Source organism: Leptonychotes weddellii, chromosome 2, assembly GCF_054177405.1.
Source record: "Leptonychotes weddellii isolate Sample4059 chromosome 2, ASM5417740v2, whole genome shotgun sequence".
In the NCBI taxonomy this organism is placed as follows: domain Eukaryota; kingdom Metazoa; phylum Chordata; class Mammalia; order Carnivora; family Phocidae; genus Leptonychotes; species Leptonychotes weddellii.
Genome location: NC_138370.1, coordinates 112,324,202 through 112,350,747, shown reverse-complemented (window position 1 = coordinate 112,350,747; position 26,546 = coordinate 112,324,202). Strand labels below are relative to the sequence as shown.

The 26,546-nt window shown below is 36.8% G+C and overlaps 1 protein-coding gene and 1 pseudogene across 6 annotated transcripts in view; one reads left to right on the top strand and one right to left on the bottom strand.

The window, feature by feature from the left end:
• SNCA (synuclein alpha) overlaps nucleotides 1-26,546 on the bottom strand; it is a 146,400-nt gene that overhangs the window by 99,038 nt on the left and 20,816 nt on the right. The window lies entirely within an intron of this gene.
• Nucleotides 25,975-26,408, top strand: LOC115939528 (small nuclear ribonucleoprotein G pseudogene; annotated as a pseudogene).

Here is a 26,546-nt window from a genome sequence, read left to right as displayed (position 1 = left end):
GTCAGATTTTAAATTATATTTTTCCTATTATATTCTAAATCAATGTTTGGAAAATAGAAAATATGCAACCACTTGGTAACCTTTCATTGTTTATCTACAAGTTTTATATGAAATAGTAACTTTTAGCTTTACTGATAGAGAAGCTAAGATTTTTAAAGAATTGAAATACCAGTAGTAATACCTAACATTCTTTGAGAGTTTACTATGCATCATTTATATTCTAAGTGCTTAATCTCATTTAATCCTTATAGCAACACTCTGGAATTTATTGTTGTTATTATCACTCTACAGATGAAAAAACAGTACCACGGCAGGTATATACCGTAGCAAAAGCAGGCAGCAGAGGTTTTCTGACTCTAGATTCAGTGCTCTGAGACACTGCACCGTATAGCTCATCGTGGGAAGGACGGTTATTTTTGCTGAGCCATTTAGAAATTCCATAATGCTTAATCAAAATATTAAATATTTAGGTTAAAAACAGCAAAAGCCAGGACAAAAACTGTATGAAACTCAAATAAACACCCCAGGGGTTCGAAACATTAGAATAATGAGCACTGAATATGTGTAGTACAAATTGTGCAATCAATCCAATTGTGCAACACGTAGTACACAACCCAAAATGTTCCTGGAAATCACAGTGATATCAAAAGGTACTCACAGAAAACAGGAATAAGTATGAATACCACATACTGATTTTAAGGAAAATTCTGAGAGAGAAAGTTAAAAGCAATATGAAGGTGCATAAACACCCTCGGAATTCTGCAAGTGAATACAAATTACTTGAGTAATCAGATACCTTGGCTCCTCACATACAGCTTTGTAAGTTAGTCAAAAGATGAAAACCTATTGTCACCCTGCTCTCTCCAATTACCAATGTTAAACTGTACACATATATATAAAAAATCAATGTTAAGAATAATGTACCATCAAGGAATACGAAATACTTTGATCACATTGCTTACAGTGCACATTAAGTACTCATGCATATTATTGCTTAGAGCACTTTCCAATATAATTATTATGTGAGTCACATATGTAATTTAAACTCTTCTAGCTGCCACATGAGAAAATCAAAAAGTAACAGGTGAATTTTATATTTTATGTAATATAACATTCAAAATATCCACGTGTAGAAACTATTAGGAAATTTTATGTTCTTTTTTTAATGCTAAATTCTTGAAATCCCATGTGTATTTGATACCACATCTCAATCCAGGCTAGCTACATTTCAAGAGCTTAATAGCAACATGAGTCTAGTGCCTACCATAGTGGACAGTGCAGCCAGAGAGATCAACAGGAAACAGTTACTGAGCACCTATTCTATGCAAGAAATTGTATTAGCTATTAGGGAAACTAAGAGGAAAAAAATCACAGTCCAACACTAAAGTAATTACAATGAAGATATGAAAAAAGATTTTGTACTGAAAAGATAATTGACATGAAACAGCTATCTGACAAGTTCAACAGGAGTAGTGTAGGCAACAGGTTGTATAAAAATTTATGGCAGGGATTTTTATGATCTTGGGCAAAAGTATGTGCCTGAGATATTTGAGATTTAAGAAAAGGTTTTAGGCATAAAATATATAGACATACATGAACATAGGAAAAGCCCGATACATTCTAGTAACAATGAATGAACCAGCATTAGAGACTTCATATATGGTAGGTATTAAATTTCCTGGATGTTCAAACATTATCCAACTCTTAAATCTATGAATGAACAAATGACAAAAGACATAATATTGGAACAAAAAAATGTGAACACTAAAATATCTGTCTGATGACAACCTTTTGCTTCTAACGAATGAAGAGTCAGTTAAATATGTTTGAATGGGAAATGATGTGTGAAGCAATACAGAGAGCAGTTAAAAATTTACTGGGAGGGGGCACTTGGGTGGCTCAGTCATGAAGCGTCTGCCTTCGGCTCGGGTCATGGTTCCAGGGTCCTGGGATCGAGTCCCGTATCGGGCTCCCTGCTCCACGGGAAGCCTGCTTCTCCCTCTCCCTCTCCCCTGCTTGCGTTCCCTCTCCCGCTGTGTCTCTCTCTGTCAGATAAATAAATAAAATCTTAAAAAAAAAAAAAATTTACTGGGAGGACAAGGTAAGCCACAGATAGATGAAATGAGAGCCTCCACACTAATGTAGGCATAAGTTAATGAGAGTTGTAGCCAAACCACAATGGAAGAGATTGAAAGAGAGATTGGAAGAACAAATGAAATAAATAAGGATCCTTGAATGATATTATGGCCAGATGTGAAGAAGAGAAGATTGTGAATATACCCAAGATTTATACTATAGGTCACAGAGAAAATACTGGTATCTTCTGTAATAACTGATATGGAAGGGCTCCTACTTAGGAAAAAGATTAAACCCAACTTTAGGCCTGCTGAAATCAAAGTGATGACATGATGTCTAAAAATGTGCACTGCACAAAGAGAAATATGAGAGTGTATATTAGGAAAGGGCCTACTAGAAATGTAAAAAAAGAATAAATACTCATGAGAATATATGACATTGCTAAGGAAAAAGCAAAACTCGGAGAATGAGTCAGGAATCTATAACCTCAAGTTACAAAAATATGAGAAACAGTTTCTGTAGAGAGTGCTCTAGAAAATAAACTAGAGATAAATAAAAGAATCAAATGTCGGGGCGCCTGGGTGGCTCAGTCAGTTAAGCGTCTGCCTTCGGCTCAGGTCATGGTCCCAGGGTCCTGGGATCGAGTCCCGCATCGGGCTCCCTGCTCCACGGGAAGCCTGCTTCTCCCTCTCCCACTCCCCCTGCTTGTGTTCCCTCTCTCGCTCTCTCTCTCTCTGTCAAATAAATAAATAAAATCTTTAAAAAAAAAAAGAATCAAATGTCAACTAGATAGAAAAGCCATGGATATTGGTGTGTGCAACATACATAGCTGCATAAATGTCAAGTTTACTACTTACGTGGCTCTATTATTATGTATACTATAGCCTTTCACAGTACCTAAATGAAAGGGAGAGGATTCACTATGTAGTCATGAAATTCTTTGTTCTATTATGCTCTTGTCTGTGATTTGCATAACATGACTGACTATAATCTGAGTATTGTGTGTGCCCTTTATTAATCAATCCTTGTATAAATCTCACAAGGATTTTTATTTCTCTAAAGATAAACCTGGCTTGCTAAATATTATGCGCTCCAGGATAAATTTTAATAAATTCCATAAAAGACTACAGTCATATTTTTGACACTTCTATGTTTTTAGTGCTATCTCTTCTCATGTTTGCTATTTTTATTGGGTTCTTTTGTGAAGTATGCTGGTTTCTTCCTTTTTCCTCCTTACAAACTCTCTCCACTCTACTCTTGCTCTGGGAAGATAACGTACGTGTATGAACTACATCAGGGTTTCTCACACTTGGCCCTAGTGATATTTTGCATTAGATACTTCTTTGTTATTGGAGGAAGTTTAGCAAAATGCCTGGCTTTTACCCACTGGAAGCCATTAACACCTCTCCCCTTCCTCCCAGAGTTGTGACAAACAAAAATATCCCTGAGAACAAAATTGCCGCCTCCCTGTCCCAGCATTGAGAACCAGAGGGTTACAGCAATGTACTCCTTTGGTAATTCCGTTACCATATGTGTTTGGCCAATGGGAGCCCCAGAAGAGCAAATGGAGGGAGGAAAGTAAGATCAGGTTGTTTGTTTCCCAAACATCCGTTCCCTGCCAGGTCAGTGCGGGCAAGCCGGGTCACTCCACAGACCACAGCTCCTGTCAGGCAGCTATCTTTTTTTTTTTTTAATTTATTTATTTTTTATTCTTATGTTAATCACCATACATTACATCATTAGTTTTAGATGTAGTGTTCCATGATTCATTGTTTGTGCATAACACCCAGTGCTCCATGCAGAATGTGCCCTCCTCAATACCCACCACCAGGCTAACCCATCCTCCCACCCCCCTCCTCTCTAGAACCCTGTTTGTTTTTCAGAGTCCATCGTCTCTCATGGTTCGTCTACCCCTCCAATTTCCCCCGCTTCATTCTTCCCCTCCTGCTACCTTCTTCTTTTTCTTTTTTTTTTCTTAACATATATTGCATTATTTGTTTCAGAGGTACAGATCTGAGATTCAACAGTCTTGCACAATTCACAGCACTTACCAGAGCACATACCCTCCCCAGTGTCTATCACCCAGTCACCCCATCCCTCCCACCCCACCCCCCACTCCAGCAACCCTCAGTTTGTTTCCTGCAATTAAGAACCTCTGCTTATTCATGTGTTTTCTCCCGTTCTCTCTCTCTCTCAATCTGATATTCTCTCTCTCTCTCTCTCTCCCTCCCTCTCTCTCTCCACACACACACATACACCTCTCCTCTCCCCCCTGCCTACTGCCTCAGAATCTGTAACTTCTCTCCTGCCCCTGCTCATTTAGGCCTAGTGGGTATAATGGTACACACTGTTACTATCCTGAAGTACTACATTACACCCTAATTCTATCCAACCCTTCATAATTACTCACTTTATGAAAGTCTCCACAAATTACCTAATTTGTGTGTACCATCTGTTTCTGCAGGAATTATAACTGAAACAAGGTGAGTTCATATCAAAATATTTACAGAAAAGAAAAATACCGAATAGTCATTGAGGTGTTTCCTCCATTTTAGCTCCCATCGTTGCAATGTTTTGTGCAGGCAGCCTTGTAAGAGTCACTGACTGACACCGATATTACCTCTTACACTTTGATTTGAACAATTAAAGCTAGCTATGCATACAAAAGATCACTAAATGCACTTTCTTGCCCTGTTACTCTCATGTGAAATAGAGATACAAACTTAAAATGAAGAGCAACAACTAGGTAGAATAGTTCTTGGAACTCTTCCCAAGAAGAAAATATTGAGATTATAAGAAATGAGACTGTTTCAGTTTTTACAGTCACACCTTATAAAGAAAGAAGAAAGTATATGGAGATGTCTGTTTGTTAATTTAGTCATGCACTCATTCATTGAGTCAACAAATTCTTGGAGCCTACTGTTTTTGAAGACACTGTACTAGATACTATGGAGGTTACAAAGTTGACTAAAATGTATCCTTTATCCTCAGAAGAATTTATGAGCTTGTTTGTTTGAGGTCCAAACAAAACAAAACAAAAACAAACAAACAAAAAACAAAGTAAGACTGTAGGGGAAAGTGGTATTTGTACCATACATCACTCTGATGGCAAAGAGAGTATTCTCAATACTTTGTGAGGGCCCAGATCCCAAGCCCGCAGTAAATATTAGTTGAATGTGGCCAAATGAAATTTGAGGAAGGGAAAAATGCCACACAATGCCTCACAGTTCTGTGTGGGAGCTGTCAGTAATAACATGCTTCTCCCAGTTTCTAGTTGCATTCCTAGCATATCCTATATACATCAGTCTTCTGTGATTAAATGAAACATTAACTGCTCTGTTTGTATTACTTGAGAAGAAGAACATTAAGAATTATTTTGAAATTCAAATAATTTCCCCGTGAACCTTAAATTCAGAAATTTGTATACTGAATCTTAACCAAAGTGAAGCACAACTATATCTATTGCACAGGTGAAATCATGTAAAACAAGGTTCCTACTACAGTTACCATAGCTAATCTGGGCTTTACAAGGTTTTAAATTGGTTTTATTTTCTAGAGAAGTTTTAGGTTTATAGAAGAACAGTACAGAAAATACAGATAATTTCCATATACTCCTTTTTTCCCCTTCCCCCAATTTTTCCTATTATTAACATATTGTATTAATATGATACATTCATTAAAACTGATGAACCAGGGGCGCCTGGGTGGCTCAGTCTTAAGCGTCTGCCTTTGGCTCAGGTCGTGATCCCAGGGTCCTGGGATCGAGCCCCGCATAGGGCTCCCTGCTCTGCGGGAAGCCTGCTTCTCCCTCTCCCACTCCCCCTGCTTGTGTTCCCTCTCTCACAGTCTCTCTCTCTGTCAAATAAATAAATAAAATCTTTAAAAAAAAAAAAAAAAACAACTGATGAACCATACATTATTATAACTACAGTCCATAGTTTACCTTCAGGCTCATTCTTTGTGTTGTATAGTTCTATGAGTTCTACAAGTGTATGTCATGCACCCACCATTATGGTATCATAAAGAATAGTTTCACTGCCCTAAACAAGCTTTGTACTCCACCTATTCATCCCTCTGTCCTTCCCCCAAAGCTCTGGCAACCACTGATCTTTTCATGCTTTCTATGGTTCTGTCTTTTCCAGAATGTCAGAGTTAAAATCATACAATATATAGACTTTTCAGACTGGCTTCTTTCACTTAGACATATGAACTCAAGCTTTCTCCATGCTTTCGTGGCTTGATAGCTTATTTCTTTTTATCACCAAATAATATTCCAGTGTCTGAATGTACCACAGTTTATCCATTAACTGACTGAAAGACATCTTACTTTCTCCCAAGTTTTGGCAATTGCGTATAAAGCTTCTAGAAACATCTATATGCAAGTTTTTATGTGGATGCGCTTTCAACTCTTTTGGGTAAATATTGAGGAATGCGATTGCTGGATTACATGGTAAGAGTATGTTTAGTTTTGTAAGAAACAGCCAAAGTGACTTCCAAAGTGACTGTACCATTTTGCATTCCCACCAGTAATGAATTAGAGGAGTTCCTATTGCTTCACATCCTCACCAACATTAGGTGCTGCCAGTGTTTTGGTTTTTGCCATTCTAATAAGTGTGTAGTCAGCTTTTAACACATTTACACATCACTACAATTAAAAAGCAGAACCTTTGGTTGTCTGATCTTTTCTTGGCTACTTGCCTGTCCATTTCAAATTGTACAGCTGACTACATACCTAGGATATAAACCTTCCCTGTCCTTTCTTGCATTCATATCAATGTTTCATTTGGTAAACAGTAATGACTATCAGTTCCTGCTAATTGTTAGCAATTTTGAGTAGCAGGACATTTTTTCTGATATGCACAAATACATAGCTGAGAATCATGTGATGCAACACTGGAAACATTGCTGGGATATGTGATAGTCTCAGTGGGATAGTAGGGCAAGCACTGAGCTTAGAGTCAGTGGATTCAGTTCATTTCATCTGAGACACTCACAATCATCAGACCTTGGTTCACTTGACTTCTTTCAGCCTTGAGAATGCATTTATAAATGAAAAAATATATTTTCTTTCTGCCCATCTTACCGTGAAACTGTTGTAATAACAACAATATGCATTTAACTATGCTGTGTATTTGATACTATGCAAGCAATCTGAAAAATCACAGAACACTACATAAAATATAGGGTCATATCCTTACCTCGAAGAGCTCACAATTTAGCAAGAAAGCACTCAACTAACCACATTACAATTGATCCCTGCTGTAGATGTGGTTCGACAAGAAAGCACTCAACTAACCACATTACAATTGATCACTGCTGTAGATGTGGTATGACAAGTTTCCTTTAGAATACTAAGGAAGAATCGTCAAAGACTATAGATATTAAGCTTTTTTGTGCCAGGTTCTGGGACCACATTTATCTCATGTAGTCTCTATCACATCTCTGAGATGTGAATTTTATTATTCTCATTTCATACAGAGAATGTAACTGAATAATGAAGCAATTTGTTCATGGCAACAAAGCTAATGAAGTTAATGTAATTCCACTTTTTATGGAAAGTTGGGAAAGGCTGCATTATATATCCTTAACTGGAGGGGCCATTTCTAGAACTCAATTTTCTAGAATTCAATCTATACCACACACAACAGATTACTCCATAGCTATTGACAGTGGGTAGGTGTAGGATCTCTTTACATGGAGATTCTTAAGGGTAGGATCCCTATTTACTCAAGAATCAGTTTTAGACAGTGTCTTTGTGTTCATACTGCTGTTTTGTTTTGTTTTTTCTTCTATTAATAGAAGAAAAAAAGAAAGAGAAATGAAAAGAACAGAAAAGAAATAAACACACACACACACACACACCCCAGCTACCTCATTCTCTTCATGACCTTCAATACCAAGGAAGACTGAATAGAATATCAAGATAAATTTGTGACAGATTTAGTATCCTGTCTGTCTCATTTTCATGGCTGCCCAGAAGTTAAGAGGTTTGGAATGATTATAGGCTGATAAGGAGAAAAAGACATCGAACTAAGTGTCCACAGTCTAAAACAGATCTGAGAAAACTACTCCTAGCTCTACCGAGATTTGTCAGAGTAACTACTAGACAGAGATGCTATGTTCCTTTTCCCTAAGATCAAAGAGCATTTCTTACTCATTCTCATATCCTAAAATTTACCATAGTGTATGGCACTAGGTAGAAATTCACTGAACATTAGTTGAATATCAGATGTGAAAAGAGCTGGTGATGTAAACAGAAAAATATAATTGTTGTGGGCTCACTTGTGTTCTATATTTGCTACAAGGTTGCTTATTATATTGTTTTGCTGTTAGAATCAGTATTGGTTGCTATTTAGCAGATCACCTCAAACTTCATTCAAAATACCATGTTTGAAAAGAAAGAAAACTAAAAAAATGTAAATGTGTGTCTAACTTAGATCACATTAATGTTCAGAAATGGGCAGATCAAAGATGGCAAGTTTTAAGATTTACGCAGTAATAGGTCCTTAAAAGAATTACTGACTCTATCAGCTTGTATTCAATGTGCCTGAGTGAAACCAAACAATGGTATTCCTAGAAACAATGCGCCTTAGAAGAGTGAATACCAGCTACATACATTGTAAAAGTATCATGCCAACTTCTCTTCCAGTGAGGCATAGATAAAACAATTTATCTCTAACAAGAAAAACTTCAATGTTGTATTAACTGGTAATTGCATCTAAAATATTTTAAAATACATTCCCTAAAGTAACAGAATAATTCTAAAAAAACTAATAAATCTTCTTTCAATAGTCTGAAAAGAAACACATAGAAAACAAATGAAGCAAAGAATATTTAGAACTGAGAGAAAAGTTAATAGAAACTAACATCAAACGAAGTTGAAAATCAAAAATAAAGTATTAAGATTTCATCAAAATAAAAAGCTTCGGCACAGTGAAGGAAACAATCCACAAAACTAAAGGGCAACCTACTGAATAGAAGATATTAGCAAATGACATATCCAATAAAGGGTTAGTATCCAAAATATATAAAGGACTGATACAATTCAACACCCAAAAAACAAATACTCCAATAAAATATAGGCAGAAGACATGGGCAGGCATTTCTCCAAAGAAGACATACAGATGGCCAACAGATACATGAAAAGAAGCTCAATAGCACTGATCATCAGCGAAACACAAATGAAAACTGCAATGAGATCTCACCTCACACCTGTCAGAATGGCTAGAATCAACAACACAGCGTGCCTGGGTGGCTCAGTTGGTTAAGCATCTGCCTTTGGCTCAGGTCATGATCCCAGAGTCCCGGGATCGAGTGCCACATTGGGTTCCCTGATCAGAGGGGAGTCTGCTTCTCCCTTGGCCCTTCACCCTGCTTGTGCTCTCTCTCTCTCTTTCTCAAATAAATAAATAAAATCTTAAAAAATAAATGAAAGTGAAAATTTAGGGCTGAATTAATTCCACTCAAAATACAATGGATGAAGGGGGAGACGAACCACGAGAGACTATGGACTCTGAGAAACAAACTGAGGGTTCTAGAGGGGAGGGGGGTGGGGGATGGGTTAGCCTGGTGGTGGATATTGAGGAGGGCACATTCTGCATGGAGCACTGGGTGTTATGCACAAACAATGAATCATGGAACACTACATCAAAAAGTAATGATGTAATGTATGGTGATTAACATAACATAATAGAAAAAAATACAATGGATGAATCAAATGAAATTTGGCATGCTGATTTATATAACCAATTTCCCCCAAATTTTTAATGTGGTAGAAAGTATTAACTCCAAGCAAATATCCAAATTTATCTGAACATGAAAAGAGGAAAATCACCATCACTGTGGCCATTAATTCTACCTTTGTGAGACAGTATGGATAAGGCCACAGTGGGCTATTCTCGGGCTCTTCAAATTTTACCCTATCAAGGGATCTGAGGACAGGACATAGAAAAGGACTGTGGCCCTCACGCCATTTGCTCACACAATTTTCACTGACATCTATTCCTGAAGGATGTATTTTGAATTAAGAAAGAGCAAATATATGCAAAATTTGCACTGGATGTGAATCTAGTGGCCCTTACAATTTTGCTGTAGGATACCAACTGATTCCCTCTTATAGAGGTGGGACTGTCACACTAAAATGGTTTCCACCAGCTCAAACATTACAGTAGGCAGAATTTATCTGTAGTTTTAGATGGGCCCTCATTTGTTATAAAGATCTATCACACCCAAAGATACTTCCTGAAATTAGAATTTTCTCGATAAATCAGTGTAGCCCACGGATAAAAATAAGTTACCAAGCCTTCCTTTTGAATCTTGATCAATATTCAGAGATGACTGTTCCACATCACAAACGCTAACTAGTTTTTAATGTTTTTCTCTTCCTCTAATGAAATCTGTATTGTCGAAGTATTCTGGAAGAAATAAATAAAGGAGCCTGGTATCTCAGCCAGTGCCTCCTGGAGTTCCACACAGCTGATGAGTCCAGGCAGTGACAAATGACACGCTATTCCTGAACATGCAGCCTTCTCTCCCTCTCATCTTCTTGCAGCTGAACACTGTCACATTCCTTGCAGAGGAAACATACATTTCATAGCTGTCATCCTTTCTTAAAAGGCAGAGGGAGGGGAAAATTCCTTTATCCATGTGCCTAAACATTTCCTTTTATTACTTATATATCAATTATCATGAGAAAACATTGAGTGTGTGTTTAGACATAAAATGGGAAAAGTTGTTTTGGAAGGTGTTACTTACAAAGGAAAACACATAGTGGAGAGTCAGGAACAATCAGGAGCTTACTGCCTTGATATTCCTAATCTTCTTTCTGGCATCTTGTGCTCACCAACTGCCTGATATTGGATGCATGTGGTTCTGCCCATCTGTCCAACAGTCAATCTAATTTATGTGATTTACTAAGAAAACATTTAATGGAATATGAATAATGTATGATGATAAGCAGTTTTTTAAATCTCCAAGATTTATCTTATGAGTGAAATGGTTGCTTCGTTCTTAAGGAAAAGTTAATGTCATGTATCCACGTACAACCAAGTAGAATTGCTACACAAGTATGGAAAAGCAAGAACTTTTGTGATAAGTATGAAAGGTACAAGTAATTTTATTAAAATTGGCCCACATTCTATAACATGCCAAATCACTAATATGCACCAAAAATCACATGGAAATCTGAAGTAGAGAACGATCTTTGCCATTTTACACATTCAAGAAGCTGTCTGTCTTTTTAAAATTAGGATCAGAAGGGCACCTGGGTGGCTCAGTCAGTCAAGCGTCTGCCTTCAGCTCAGGTCATGATACCAGGGTCCTGGGATCGAGCCCCATGGACTCCCTCTCCCTCTGCCAACTCCCCCTGCTTGTGGTCTCTCTCTCTCTCTCTCTCAAATAAATAAAAAAATCTTTAAAAAAAATTAAGATCAGGGCGCCTGGGTGGCTCAGTTGGTTAAGCGACTGCCTTCGGCTCAGGTCATGATCCTGGAGTCCCAGGATCGAGTCCCGCATCGGGCTCCCTGCTCAGCGGGGGGTCTGCTTCCCCCTCTGCCCTCTTCCCTCTCGTGCTCTCTGTCTCTCATTCTCTCTCTCTCTCAAATAAATGAATAAAATCTTTAGGAAAAAAAAAAAATTAAGATCAGAAATTCTGGTTAGTTTTTTTTAAAGAAGACTGTAACAGTTGTCTCTGCTTTCAGAAGAAGGAAACAGTCTACACTTAAATGAATAAAACTCCTTTCATATTTATTTAGTAAGTATTGGAAATGTGCCTGGAAGGCCAGCATACGTGGAGGGCAGTGAACCAGGAGAAAAGGGATAGGACACAGAACTTAATGAGAGCCCCATAATGTAGGGCCTGTAAACGACACTAAGGATTTGGATTTCACTCTATGTGTGAAGGGAAGCCACTAGATGAGTGACAGCAGGGGAGGGATGACTTGGTTACTGTTTCAAAAGAATTACTATGACTGGTGGAGAACAGAGTAACTGAGTTGTGTTAAGTAGAAGCAGGGAGGTCACTTGGGAGGCTAGGGAAGGAGTCTACATGAAAAACTGATGGAGGGCTGGCCTTGGGAGGTGGCAGTGGAGAAGGAAGCCATGATAAGATCTGGGCATATTGTGAAATACAGGTGAACTGATAGCTACAGAATTGGATGGAAGATGTAACAGAAAAAGAAGCAAGAATTCTTTCAGTGTTTTCACCTAAGCAACCAAATATGAATGGTATATCTGCAAATGCTGCGAAAGCTAAGAAAGGTGAAATTATTATGCATTACAGCAGTTAGAGAAAGCTTTTATTGTAGTTCTCTAGGTTTGAGCTGGACTTTTTGTAGACGGGATAAAATTCAGACAGGAGGCATAAAAGCCTTCTCAAAGGTAAAGCAGAGTTAAAGTTACATATTGTGGGGCGCCTGGGTGGCTCAATCATTAAGCGTCTGCCTTTGGCTCAGGTCATGATCCCAGGGTCCTGGGATCGAGCCCCGCATCGGGCTCTCTGCTTAGCAGGAAGCCTGCTTCTCCCTCTCCCACTCCCCCTGCTTGTGTTCCCTCTCTCTGTGTATCTCTCTCTGTCAAATAAATAAATAAAATCTTTAAAAAAAATAAAGTTACATATTGTGTAAGGTAACTGGGAGATATTTTGAAAACAACTGGGGGTCTGCCTAGACTGAAGAGTTCTGTGGAGTGATTGAGAAATATATGATTGAAAAGAAAGGGAGTGGCCCTAAAATAGGCCCTTGAATAATGAGATTAAGCCCTGGGGCTAGATTCTATAGGTAGTAAACAGCCACTGGCAATTTTCTAGAACTAATCTAGCTAGTAACTTCCAACTTTTGTTAAAGGAAGTACTGCCAAAGGCCATTTCATAGATTCCAAAGATAGATCAATGTAGATGTATTTATAAAATGGTTGAACTATGAGAAGATCAAGTAGATTTCTGAAGAAAATGCTACCATAAATTTCATTTTACATACCCACACCCCACACTCACACTCATGTATATACACACATATAGAATACTAAGCCACTACTCCTAACATAAACTACTACCCTCCTCAAGTCAGTCTTCTGCAGTTTCTTTTTATAAAGGTATAAATTAGTTTCAAATTTCTATTTACAATTGAATTCTATGTATTCCGAATACCTACATCAATCAGTCAATTCTTATTATGTTTCAGTAAACTCTTACGTCCAAAAATACATTTTAAAATGTGACCTTAGGAATTTGAGATGATGATCAGATCTGCTAGTTAGAACTAAAAGGCAGTACCTATTAATGAGATATTCAGAGGTTCTAGGGAAAACTAAAGAATATAAAGGCCCTCCCAGTCCAGGTACAAGGCCTTTGTTCATATATAAAATAAACTATACACTGTGGATGGACTTATCTAATTGCAATAGAAATAAACTACAGAAAAAAAAAGTACCAAAAAATATAATTTTACAACTTTCTATGTTATCAGGTTAATAAAAACATTAAAAGTTATTTGCAAGCTTAGGGATTGGGGCATGCTGTGGATAAAGCATACTGAAATGAGAAAGGCAAAGTTTTGAGGATACATAAAAATAAGACGATGATAGCTTTCCCAGAGCCCAAAAGATTTGTATTACAATTTTGCAAAGTCAAATTGTAAGGTCCCACTTGATCAGATAAACTTGCCAAAAATGAAAGAATAAAGTATTACATTCATTCAGGCAATACAACCCATTACTCCTCAAAAATCTTTGTTAAAATTTATCTTGAAATTTGAATGTGGTACCCAGTATTATTTGATAGCAAAAAGACAATGCTGAAATAGTAGTTTAATTTGGTTTGATAATTGGGATCAAAAAAATAAATGAAAGACTATACCAGATTTTTTTTTTTTTTTGAGAAATAATAAGAGACTATTAGTGCTATGATATTTCACTCAGAGACAGCCCTACTTCAAACTTGAAGGAAAGACAAGGAGGTTGGGGAAGAAATCTTCAAGCAAAGTCTATAACATTAATAGACTAAGAAACTCCTACATATACTCATCATGATTAAGAGTTTGATGTAAATGCCTACAGCACAAGAAATTGGTCTTGAATATCACTATATTTCTGATGCTGCCTAGCACAGCATCTTACACACAGCATGACTTCAACAAATATGGACCAGATGAGCTGATGAATAAATAGGTGAATGGATGAATAACAAATGTGTAACTGTACTTTTAAGTACCCATGAAGCTGATTTTTTTTTTAATTAGTTGAACAAATGTAAACAGAACTGGGACACTAAGAAGGAAAATTAGCCTCTTTAAGTTCTAATTGTGGTGAAAGCAGCAGAATGCTTAGTCACATAAGTGTCAAATAGAGTGGAATATTATAAATACTATTTATTATGCTTTTGTTAGGAGTCTAATACATACTTGTTAAAGGAAATTGACAAAAATATAAATAAGCAAGGGGAGACAATAAAATGACTGTAATCCATGACCCAGAAATCGTCTATTGCAGTGTTTCCTCAAGGACAACGTGGAAGGACATTTTGTGGTCGCTGTAATGCCTAGAGAGCATTACTGACATCTCACAAGCAATGTCTAAGGCTGGGACACTTTCTACAGTGAATAAGAGAGTTCCCCAAAGCAAAATATTATCAAGCTGGAAATGCAGAGAGTGCTTCATTGAGAAAAACTGAGAGCCTGGTTCATTTACTTCAGGTCTTTATATATACATATATCATTCACAGATTGTTTTTTAAATAAAAATAGGTAATACTATACAAACTGTTCATATTGTTTGGTAATCTGTTCTTTTCACTTAATGCAACAAAAGCATCCTTCCACTCTATTAAATATTCTTCTCTGTCAACATTTTAATGGCTGCTCAGCATACCACTGTATGGATCAACCATATCTTAGGCCTTATCAACCTTATCTAAGACCCTATTGTCAAATGTCTAACTTTTTTTTTCAACTTAACATTATAATCAATGCTGAGATGAATATCCTTATATTTAAATTCATGATCATTTAAATTCTTAGAAGTGAAACTGTTGATTCAGAGAATATCCATAATTTCAATGCTTTTAATATAGATTTCCAACATGTCCTCAAGAATGATTTGTATCAACTTATTCTCCAACCATATTGCTAGTGATTGAATGGACATCTCTCACATAAAGTTGCTAGTAATGTGAAACACCAACTGAGGGCATGGCGACCTTAGGTAATAGCTCTAATAGGTAATTCCCTATCCCCTGTCTAAACAGGAGGCGCAAGGATTGCTATGAAATAAGCTTCCAGTTGAAACAATGAAACTAAATTATAAAAGTTCAAGTGCTGGTCCTTTCATTATTTTCCCATCAGTAAATTTTAAAAAGAGGAGAGACATTTCTAGGGAAATAGATTTCAAGGAAAGTATTAGTGGGAGTGTGGGAATCTGTCTTTTCCCTTGAACCCTTCTCTATGGAGACAAGTGGTTACTCATGAGCTTGGAGAGGTCTGTGCACTGGGAAGGCTCACATCTCATTCCCTGGTGGGATTCTGCCTGAAAAGCAGGACCTGTTAGCTTTCCCAGTGCCAAAAGAGTGTGGGCAAATAACCACAGGTACATGGGGGGCTAACATACCAAACTGGAGAGTTTAATCTCAGTCCCCTCACCCCCACATCCCCTGATTCCTGAGAGTTGAGGCTGGTGTGGTGGAGATGCCTAGGCTTTTCCTGAGTCCAGATTAGGCAGAAAGAAGAGTACACAGGCTCTGGTGGCCAACTGTGGAGGACAGAGGCAGGGAGTGACAGGAGAGCATAGTTGTCCTCGACCCTGAGGTTAGGAGGGGACAGGTGGACACATTTAGACATATAATGTGCCACATCAGAGAGGCACCCTGGGACATTAGTGGCTGTGCTGACTGAAAACCAGGCCCGATCAAGAGCAAGGATATTGCTATTCCTGTCCCTCCTTCTTTCCCCCTTTGCAGACATATCATCCCATTTTCAAGTGAACTTGGGGAGAGGAACTTGAGCTGATGTTAAGCTCTGGCAACACAAATCTTGTATTTGGTTGAATATTTATATAATGAGTCTGTTTTACCCTGGAAATAACTAAAATAAGATTAAATGCAAGGCCTTAAAGACTATAAACTAAGTCTTAGTGCTTGTCATGAAGGTGTCCAAATCAGATAAGTTTGGGATTGTACACTTCTGGAATTGCTCCCATTCTAGAAAGTTCTGGCATACAAAATTAGCTTCAGGAAAAACTCTCTGGCCTCCTTCCCTTCCATGGACTTTCCTGCCTTTTTTTTTTTTTTTTAAGATTTTATTTATTTATTTCAGAGAGAGAGTGAGTGAGAGAGAGAGACAGAAAACACGAGCAGGGGGAGGAGCAGACTCCCTGCTGAGCAGGGAGCCCGATGCAGGGCTTGATCCCAGGACTCCAGGATCATGACCTGAGCAGAAGGCAGATGCTTAACCAACTGAGCCACCCATGCACCCCATCCTGCCTTTGAGTATAAGGGATGGGGCCAAGATAACACAGCCAATTCTTAGACCTGTCCCTATCCAGGTCAGAAGGGAGCTTCATCTGGATTTTGGTACAGAAGTTTCATATGAATGAAGAAAATCATTTCTTTGGCCTTGTCCAAGAGATCTTACAGAAAATGGCTATAAAAAATAGGATTTAGATATGAGATGCTGAGTCCTGATAATCTCTAAATATCTCTAACCCAGGACCTAAACACCAGCCTTATTAAGAAAAGGACAAAAAGAGTGAGTGGGGACAGTTTCAGTCAACCTGGGGCAGCTTAAACCTGACCTCCACTAAACACCCAGACCTACTCTCCATGGGTTTGACATTAAGAAGACACTAGAAAAGACAGCAACTCTATCCTTAACAAGACATTAGGGCTCTGGGATTTTCTTCTGTTTAAGAGAGAAATTTTTTTTTGTTTACTCCAGTGTTTCCCAAAATTATTTCTTTCTAATTACATGTGTATAATATTCCGTAGAACCACACTGGGGAAATCAAAGGAAAAATAATAGTAGTGTGACTTCATTTTATTTAGCTAAATAAAGTAGGATGTTCATTGAATGGTTTTTCCACTTCCTGTGTTTACAATTTACTTACACGAACAAGACCTATAATCATATATCTAACACAATTCAAAGAAAATGCAGTTTCTTCTTAACAAAATGTCCTCACTGTATAACATATCACAATTGACTGTTTATCTTTTATTTGCGTGATCTCATTTCATTCACACGGATTGTGCAGTGGCTGGCCAGTTAGAGACACTCGAGTAACTTTGGCTTAGAAAGGTTAAATGAGTTGCCAGAGGTCTGGCAATGCATAATTGAACAAACTGGCCTAAAATTCAAGCCATTAAACTTACTCAAAACATTCTGAACTCATTTAATCCAACACTTTTATTTCACAGATGAGAAAATCAGTGCTTAGAGGGATGAGATGACATCATCCAGCAGAAGGAGAGAGACAAGACCAATTCCACGTTCCCTACTTAAAGCTCATGCTGTGCATACTAAGCCATAACAGGACCTATACACATGACCAAATCAAATGACGTAGATAAACCAGGAACCCAGTATAAAGATAAAGGCCAGCTGGCTATCATGATGAGTCAAAGAACAGATATAGGGCAGCTTTAATTAGAAAACTTGTGAACTGCTTTTTTTTTTTTAAACTCACAAGTGTTAGTTTTCCTTTGCAGGAAGAACACCATAAAAGGATTATTACTTTAAGCAGGCATTAGTTATTTAGATGAGATTATTTTTTAAAGGTGCCTACCTTACATACAACATAACGCTAAAAACTGAAGATGAGGTATTTTTAATACCACTGTATGCTTTGCATGACAACTGTATTAATCCCCAAACTCAGTGACATTGGTAAGAGTACGTGCCTTCTCCGGTTTCACTAGATAGCAAATAACACACAAGCTACTGACCAAAAACTGGACCCTTAAGACAAAACGGTATGTACATGCTCAGAAAACTCTTGCGGCATGAAATAGAAATATTGAAAGGGCAATTCTCCAATCTTTTGAAGATTTCCAACAATCGAATAGGATAAAGTGTATATATATGTGAAGTGGAGGTGATTCACTATTATGGTTTGTCAGATGGTTAAATTCTATTCTTAAATTCTAAAATTCTTAAATTAAAAGTTCACATTATTCTTCACAATTCACAAAGCTGCCAACTGAATTTATTCTTATGAATTGAGCTCCAAATAGATAAATTATATTTTGTTAGTGTGAGGAACACAAAAGAAGAGTAAGACAGTTTCTACCTCTAATCAGGAAGATAAAATATATATTCCTTTTTAAAAAACTTTTTTATTCATTCATGCAATTGTTTATTCAACAAACATAATTTCTGTTCCTTGTATTAATGTATACTATAGCCTCATGAAGAATTAAATACTATACTTTGAGAATTTTCAAAATAACTGTTTAGTGATTCCAGAATCACCTGATAAAGAGGAATATTTAAATTGTAACTTAAATATTTAAATGTTTTGCAAAGCTTTGATAAAATTTCTTATAAAAGAATTACCTCCTATTTTAGTTGACAAATTACTTATTTTCTATCCTTATCATGGAACAATTGGGTTGATGAGATGTATCATTCAACTCTAGTTCCATAATTATGTATTTGCATGCAAAACACAATTGGCATCTCATTTACCTTATTTCTGTTCCTTTGAATTCAAGTAAACATATTTCGTCCCAGATTTTTGTGTATCTTGAATTCCTATTTTCTCTTGATAAAGCAAACAACACCATCAAATATCTCCCTGAAAATTGGAAAACTAAAAGCCTGTATTTGAAGTGGCAAAAAATAAAATTACTCTTACTTTTTAGGAACAGAAAAGCTGGTTATCATTGAAGTTTGGGAAATGACTACTGTGTGTCATAATAAACAAATATGTCTATTCCCTTTATTCCTGTCACCTAAACATATTAATATAATTTTTCCAGGTTTTCCATTGAATTGTAAGGTGGAAATATGGCTCAGATGGTAACAGAGGTTTAAAATGAAAAGACCTAAGTGTGAAATCATTCTATATATAATAATATCTGATTCATGAAACTATCAAAAATACCATGTTCTCTTTGCATGTGAAGGGACATTAGCAATAGATGTTAGCCACCTGCAGAGTGAAGACTGACTCACCAAAGTACGGTCATTGCTCTCACCTGCATTCAGTACAACTTTAATTCATATTAAGCATTTAGGAAGGAATAAGCCAATTTCACAAATATCAGTTAGAGCTGTTTGCTGGTGTGCCTTGAAGCAGTTCTATCACACTCTTCCTATAACACATTTTCTAACAAAACTACTATCACAATTGGTTCTTTGAAGATTGAAATTGGATTTGTAGTCATGTATATACTGTGGGGTTATAATGCTTACACATTATTAACTACCGGTGCTAGGACTCAGGTGGAAATATTTTTATGTTTCTGTCTAAACAGCTAAAATATTGTGGCTGTTATCTTTATGTGTGTGAGGTAATTCCATAATCTGCTGACAAAAACAAAATTTAAAGTATAATATTTATTGAGAGTATAGGTCTCTCTCATTCCTAACAAAAAGGATTTTTTTCCCTATGATGGATATATACTTGTTACAAATACATACACATTCTCCAAGAGTAGAGATGCTCCTCTTTCTCAGGGGTAAATATGTCAGGTGCTGTGCCTAGACCACGTTTCTTGAAAGCAGGAGTCATGCATATGTTATCCACCTCTGTAATCCTGAGAGTGCCCAACGGAGTGTCCACTACATACAAAGTACCCATTAAATAAGTGATACTGAATTTTAATGAAAACCTAATCATAAGCCCAAGTTTCTTACAACTTCATATATAATGATTGTGCACTTTCCCCTTTACAACCTTACAAGATTAAGGGTCATTAGGAATCACGATCCATCCATCCTAAGCCCAGTGAAATATTAGATACAAAGAAAGCCCACCAAGATAGATGTGTTTCCAAGTAGAGAGACTTTATGTAATATTAGTAGACTTTCATATGAGCATAAAATATTGATTTTTACATACCACATACAAAATTACTGATTATATACATGTTAAAAACAAATCATTCAGGTCAACTGGGCTTTTTCTTTAATTGCAATATGCTTTAACCTAAGATTATAATGCTCTTACTAGTTTGTGCCACTCCAACAAGTACAAATCAGGCAACTCCCTGTGCCACAGAGAGTTTGGGTTAGGTTTACATATAACTAACAGTCACGTTGGTTATCTTCAGAGGTCAAGCACAGAAGCAAGACTCAAATTTCTAATTATTTGAGACAATATATTAGATCTATCATTATTAAACATTTCAGGAGAATGGACTATAAATCAGAATATTTCCCTAATCTTGACATCTCTTGTTACCTTGTTATAAACAATTCAGCATTAAGATTACACCTATGATATGTGTATGCTTCTTCAAAGGAATCTGAAAGATTGCCTGTGACCTTTGGCTTATTTGTGAAATCAACATACATGAGTTAGCTTATGTCAACATCCATCATCTCATTATTTAATAAGAAGGTCAATAACACTCAAGTGTTTAAAAATAAGTCTGCATCAAGCTAAACATGATCGCTCTGGTAAGTCAAAGGAAGTAAGGAGAAGGACACTTAAATGTTACAACAAATGTCACATTCCTGCTTTGTTTTACTCCTCTAGCACACACTTGGTTAGCTATCCTCTTATGAGTTAAGGCAGGAGCACAGAGTATGCGTGCTTCTATCCATTTGAAATCAATATTTTCTGGATAACTGTGCTGGGAATAGTAAAAATTTCTTATAATCTGATCTAATTTTTTCAAAATGGCACCGTTTAGGCACTTCACTCTAATTCTGAAGAAAAATAATAAACAGATGAACTTGAATATTTCAAGTATCTGAGACTATAAATATTTCAAGCTTATTTCTTGCATGAAACCTATTAATTTCCATAGGTAGGTCTGTGACTAAATGGGATGTGATAATGAAGCTTACTGCTATACTATTTGTTAGGCAGTGGCTCTATGGTATATGGAGAACTTTCACTCTCTGTAAATAATAAAAAAAATACAAAAGTATAGACCTCAGGGACACTGAGGATCCAACTCTTCTAGGGCATTCCAGATAGCATTAAAAAAATGCTCATTTGTTCAGCAAGCATTTATTTGAGCAGTAACCACATGCAAAGCACTGTTAAGGGGTTGGGATGGAGCAAATGTCATGACCAGCTGTATATTGCAAACATAGATGTACTACAGAGCAACTCTTACTCACTATGCTTGTTTATAATAGTCTTAGTACAAGCAGATAATCTGTCCTCAATAGAAGTAGGAAACAATTTGAGAATAAAAGAAAAAATCTTCAGATGCAATGGTTTTGTGTAACATCTTGTCTATCATGTTTTATAATACTGGAGAAACTGTGGCCAATTTGACTTAGAAATGGAATGTAACTTTGCTTACAAAAACTGCTATTAAACTCCTGCTTAAGGTGTTCTAATTTTCTGTGAGCGCACTAAAAATGAAAAATAAATGTGAATAAAATGTAAAAAAAAAAGGAAACAAATTCCATCTATATAATACCACTGTTTGTTTGAACTTAAAACTTGAGTATTTCTGCCAATGCATTTGCAGCTTGTTTCTACCATGCCAATCAAATGAATGAGCTTCAGGAAATGAACTGTATACCTGATAATCTCTTGTGGGTACACAGGCAAAAATATAGATCAGTAGATGCATTATTCTAATATATTCAGTAGAGGAGCTAATAATATTTGATAAAGCAAATTCTTAAAATTCAAGACATCCCATTTGTCCTTTAATCTAATGTCTTATAATTAGAAATTTTTAGTAAAGACAGCTTCATTCATATGAAATTCAAATTTAAAAAAATACTTAGGTATCTGTCATCATATCTCTCTGTTAACATCAAAAGGAGATAGAGTACACCAAAGCAAACATTCCCAAAGAGATGAATTTAGCAAATAAAAACAGAAAATCAAAATGAGCTATTAGAGCTCTTGGAGAAAGAAAGAAGAAAAGAAAGGAAAGAAAGGAAAGAGAGAAAGAAAGAAAAGACAAGACCAAAGGGTGGAAAGTAAGAAAAGAGGAAAGGATGGAAAGAAGGAAAGGAGAAAGGGAAGGAGAAAAGGAGAAAGGGAGGGAGGAAAGAAAGAAAAAAGATTTGATCCACTATCAATCAGGGAGGAATGGGCCAAATATCCTCAAAGGGCACGAAGGCTAAACATCAATGTAGCCACTCCCTTTGCAGTGTTGCTGATATTTAAGAGAGGCACCACTGCCAAGGGAATGGCACAGCCATTAATCCACTTCAACGAGCTAACACCCAGTAGTCCTGCCAACCACATCCCTCTTCCCCCAAGCCTTATGAAACGTACCACCAAATCTTGTTGATATTACCTCCTACATAGTCTTTAAATTAATCCATTTCTTTTTCTTCCCCCACCTACACCTTAGAATATACAGTCATCTCCTCTTTCCATCCAGCCCACTATCTGGTCCCTGGTTTCCACTCTTCCCTCCCTTTAATCTCTTTCCTGCCTGGCGAGCAGAGACATCTTTTCAACATGCAAAATTATAACCTGACATCCTTGCTTAAAAATTTTTTTAATAAGGTTCCTTCATTCTTCGAATAAAGACCAACATTGTCAACATGGCCAACCAGGATGTGACCCCTGCATATTTCTCCAGCTTCTTCTACCTTATTTTCTATGGCTCCAGCTGCAGTCCTCTTTGACTTGCCAAGGTCCCCCTCCTACCACATGAGATTTCTTCATGTTGTTACTTTTGCCTACAATGTTTTTCTTCTAACTCCCACTTGTTTATTAATTGCCAGTCACTTTTCTAGATCTCAATGCAGACATCACTTCCTCAGGGAAGCCTTTGCAATGCTCTCCCTTATCCCTACCCCATATTGGCTGGGATATTCTCGGCATTATGTACTCCATAGTATTTCACAGAACTGCATACATATTGTGTGGTAATTAGATGATTATTATTAATCTTTGTCACTAGACTGTAAGCTCAATGAAGAGAAAAACCATGTACGGTTTTCTCATCATTTTAACCACAATATCTAGCAAAGTGTCGGACACATAGTGAGCAAGCATTATTTCTTGAATGAAGAATGAATATGCCAATGGAGTCATTAACAAGTGGTTAAAGCAACAATAATCTGCTTATTTCCATTTACCAGAATCATTTTGATCAGAGTTTGAATGATGAAATTACATTACTTCAAATCTCATAATGAACAAATTGAAAGATTTTATCTAAACTCTCTAGCATTTTTGGCATTTCATAGATATGGCCACAATGAAAAGATTATTAGCATCCTCCTTGAGTTATAATAGAAACTCAGAATGTTGTTGCTAAATTAGGCTTTAACAATTTTCTGGTATAGTTTCTCATATTGAAAGAGTCTTAGGAGATCCTCAAAAGGTCATCCATCCTGTTGGTGACAGAGCAGGGATGAATATCAGCCATTTAAACTCTCAGTTTAATGTGGCTTTTTTTTTTCCTATAACTATGCTGCAATTTCTGGGTTTTATGGCTTCATTTTCATATTAAAAATTTGGAACAACTTGTAAGTACCCATAAGAGAAATATCTCCAAATGGTTAATTTTGTCATATCATTTAGATTTCTGCTTTAAAGTATTAAATAAATAGCAATATTTTTAGAAAAGTAAAAAAACAAGCCCAATTTTATAAGAAATGAAGTACTTTCATGCCTTATTTGCAATTTACATGGTATGCCTTAAATAAGGGTGAGAAAGGAATGGTACATGTTTCCCTGGTTTCTTAATATTCTGAAGCAGAGAATTTTTCCAGTTAAATCTGGTCTGTAATTCAGTTTATAAAAACCCAAAAGGAAGGTAGGTTTTGAGGAAGTGGTTGGGGAAGTGACATAGCGGATGGAAAAGCAGTCGGTTATAATTGGCATGTGACCTTGGACTGTCACTCCCCTCTGTAGATTCTACTTTCCTTATCTGTACAATCAGAGGGTTGGTCTAAATCATGGGCTTTGTCTGTTGATGGGCTTCCAAGATCCCCCTAAGCCCTTTATTGTGTGTATTTCTGAGAAGAGAGTCCATAGCTTCTATGTGATTGGAGAAGGGCTTGGGACATTTAACAGGTTAATTGCCTCTGTACTAATAGCGGAGATCCTTCTTAACTTTTGAAATGTAATAAAGCTATAATTATAAATTCAGACAGAAAATAGAAATTTGTATAATTATTAGCATAGGTAATAAGATTATTTGAAGAGCATAACCTAGACAAAGGAATACTCCTATCATTAACCATACACTTAAGTGTTAGCTAAAGAACTACCATAGAAGCCCAGCCCAGATTTTCCATAAGTAGCATCAATTGCCCAGATGATACAAAACATGTGATAAATCTCAATATGTCACAGGTTTTTAGTCCTGCCTTTTTATTATCAGTGTTTTAATGATCAATCAAGGCAGCCTGCTACATAGAATTACATGGAGTGGAAACAATCCAGAGCAGTTTGCTGGCAAATAAAGCTACTTTCTTACATAGTTTTCAAAATATCTATTTGAAAACCATTTTGATTATAACTTTCAGATAGTTGAATAGCCACAGTTGCTATGCAATGCATATAATTATTAGACACAGAAATAAAAATCACTCTTATTCACTTAATTTCTTCTTACCTTTCCTTACTCACTTAATTTCTTCTTACCTTTCCTTCTTAATAAATATTCCTAATTATCCACCAGGCGTCAGGTACTCTTCTAGACACGTGAAATATTGGTGAACAAAATAAATATATTTCATCCTCATGGGGCTTGTATTTTAGGAGGGTACAAATAAAATAATAAACATATATAAAAAGTAAGTTGGGGGCACCTAGGTGCCTCAGTCGGTTAAGCATCCAGACTCTTGACTTAGGTTCAGAGCATGATCTCGAGGTCTTGAGATTGAGCCCCACATTGGGCTCCATGCTCAGTGCGGAGTCTGCTTGAGATTCTCTCTCTCCTTTTCCATCTGCCCCACCCCCACTTGTGCTTGCACACATGCACACACATGTTCTCTCTCTCTCTCTCTCTCAAATAAATGAACTCTTTAAAAAAAAAGTAAGTCATTTATGATTCTTAAAAGTGATGCATGTAAAAAAGGAAAAAGTAAAGAGTAGGAAGACTGGGAACACCAGAGGTGAGGAGAGTGGTTCCAATCTCAAACAGGTCAGGGTAGGCCTCACCGAGAAGGTATCATTTAACAAACACCTGAGATGAGGGAGTGAGCCTAGTATATAACCTGGGAAGAGCCTTCCAGACAGAGGGAGGCACCAGGGCAAGGGAGTACTTGATTTGTTCAAGGAATAGCAAGGAGGCCATGGTGCCAAGGAAATAGCAAAAATCTCTGCTGCTGTGGTCACAAAATTTATGAAATTTCATCTTCCAGTTGACACCTCATTTTCTATCACTTACCTGTTTAAAATGAAAGTCATAATATCTTTTGCATAATCCTACTAGAGTCTCATATTTGTCAAAAATACAAAGTTCTCCTGGGAATTTTTAAATCACCCCAAAACCACGATCTCTGGTTGGTATGCAATTTGACTCTATCTCCACAAACATATATTTGCAAATGAACTGCTATGTGATAAGCAAATATGCCATTTAATAAGAGATGATGTCATTATAAAGAAATCAAGCAAAAGATCTTCAGTTTGACACTTTGTCAGTTGGGCACAAAGCATTTGTTATATCCCAACAAAGAGAGATTGCAAGATTCATAGCTAACATGAAAGCACCCCTTCTTTCTGAAATGTCACTGTTCTTTTGGTATTTATTACATTGTTCATTTCATTAACTTTCTTCCAGAAAATGAAACAATCGGAGGGACGCCACAAACTCCGTTTGGAGGCATCTTTGAGCTCGCGGAGTAGACACCATGAACAAAGCTCACCCTCCCGAGTTGAAAAAATTTATGGACAAGAAATTGTCATTGAAATTAAATGGTGGCAGACATGTCCAAGGAATATTGCGGGGGTTCGATCCGTTTATGAATCTTGTGATAGATGAATGTGTGGAGATGGCAATTAGTGGGCAACAGAATATTGGAATGGTGGTAATACGAGGAAATAGTATCATCATGTTAGAAGCCTTGGAGCGAGTATAAACAATGGGTGTGTTCATCAGAAGAAATCAACTGCTTCCACATGTCCCCTCCATAGTACCTGTTTTACTACAATATAAAAATCAGGTCATGTGCATTTTCATATTGAACTTTTTTGTTAAATAAACTTTTATAATAGTCAAAAAAAAAAAAAAGAAAATGAAACAATCATAATCACTGTACAATTTTCATAGCACTTATCTGGGTAAGTACCTCCAAAAAAGAATACATACATAAAAGTAGTCCTTTTTTTTTTTTTTTTTTTGAGAAGAGGGTCCGTCAGCCCTCCGCCAAGTA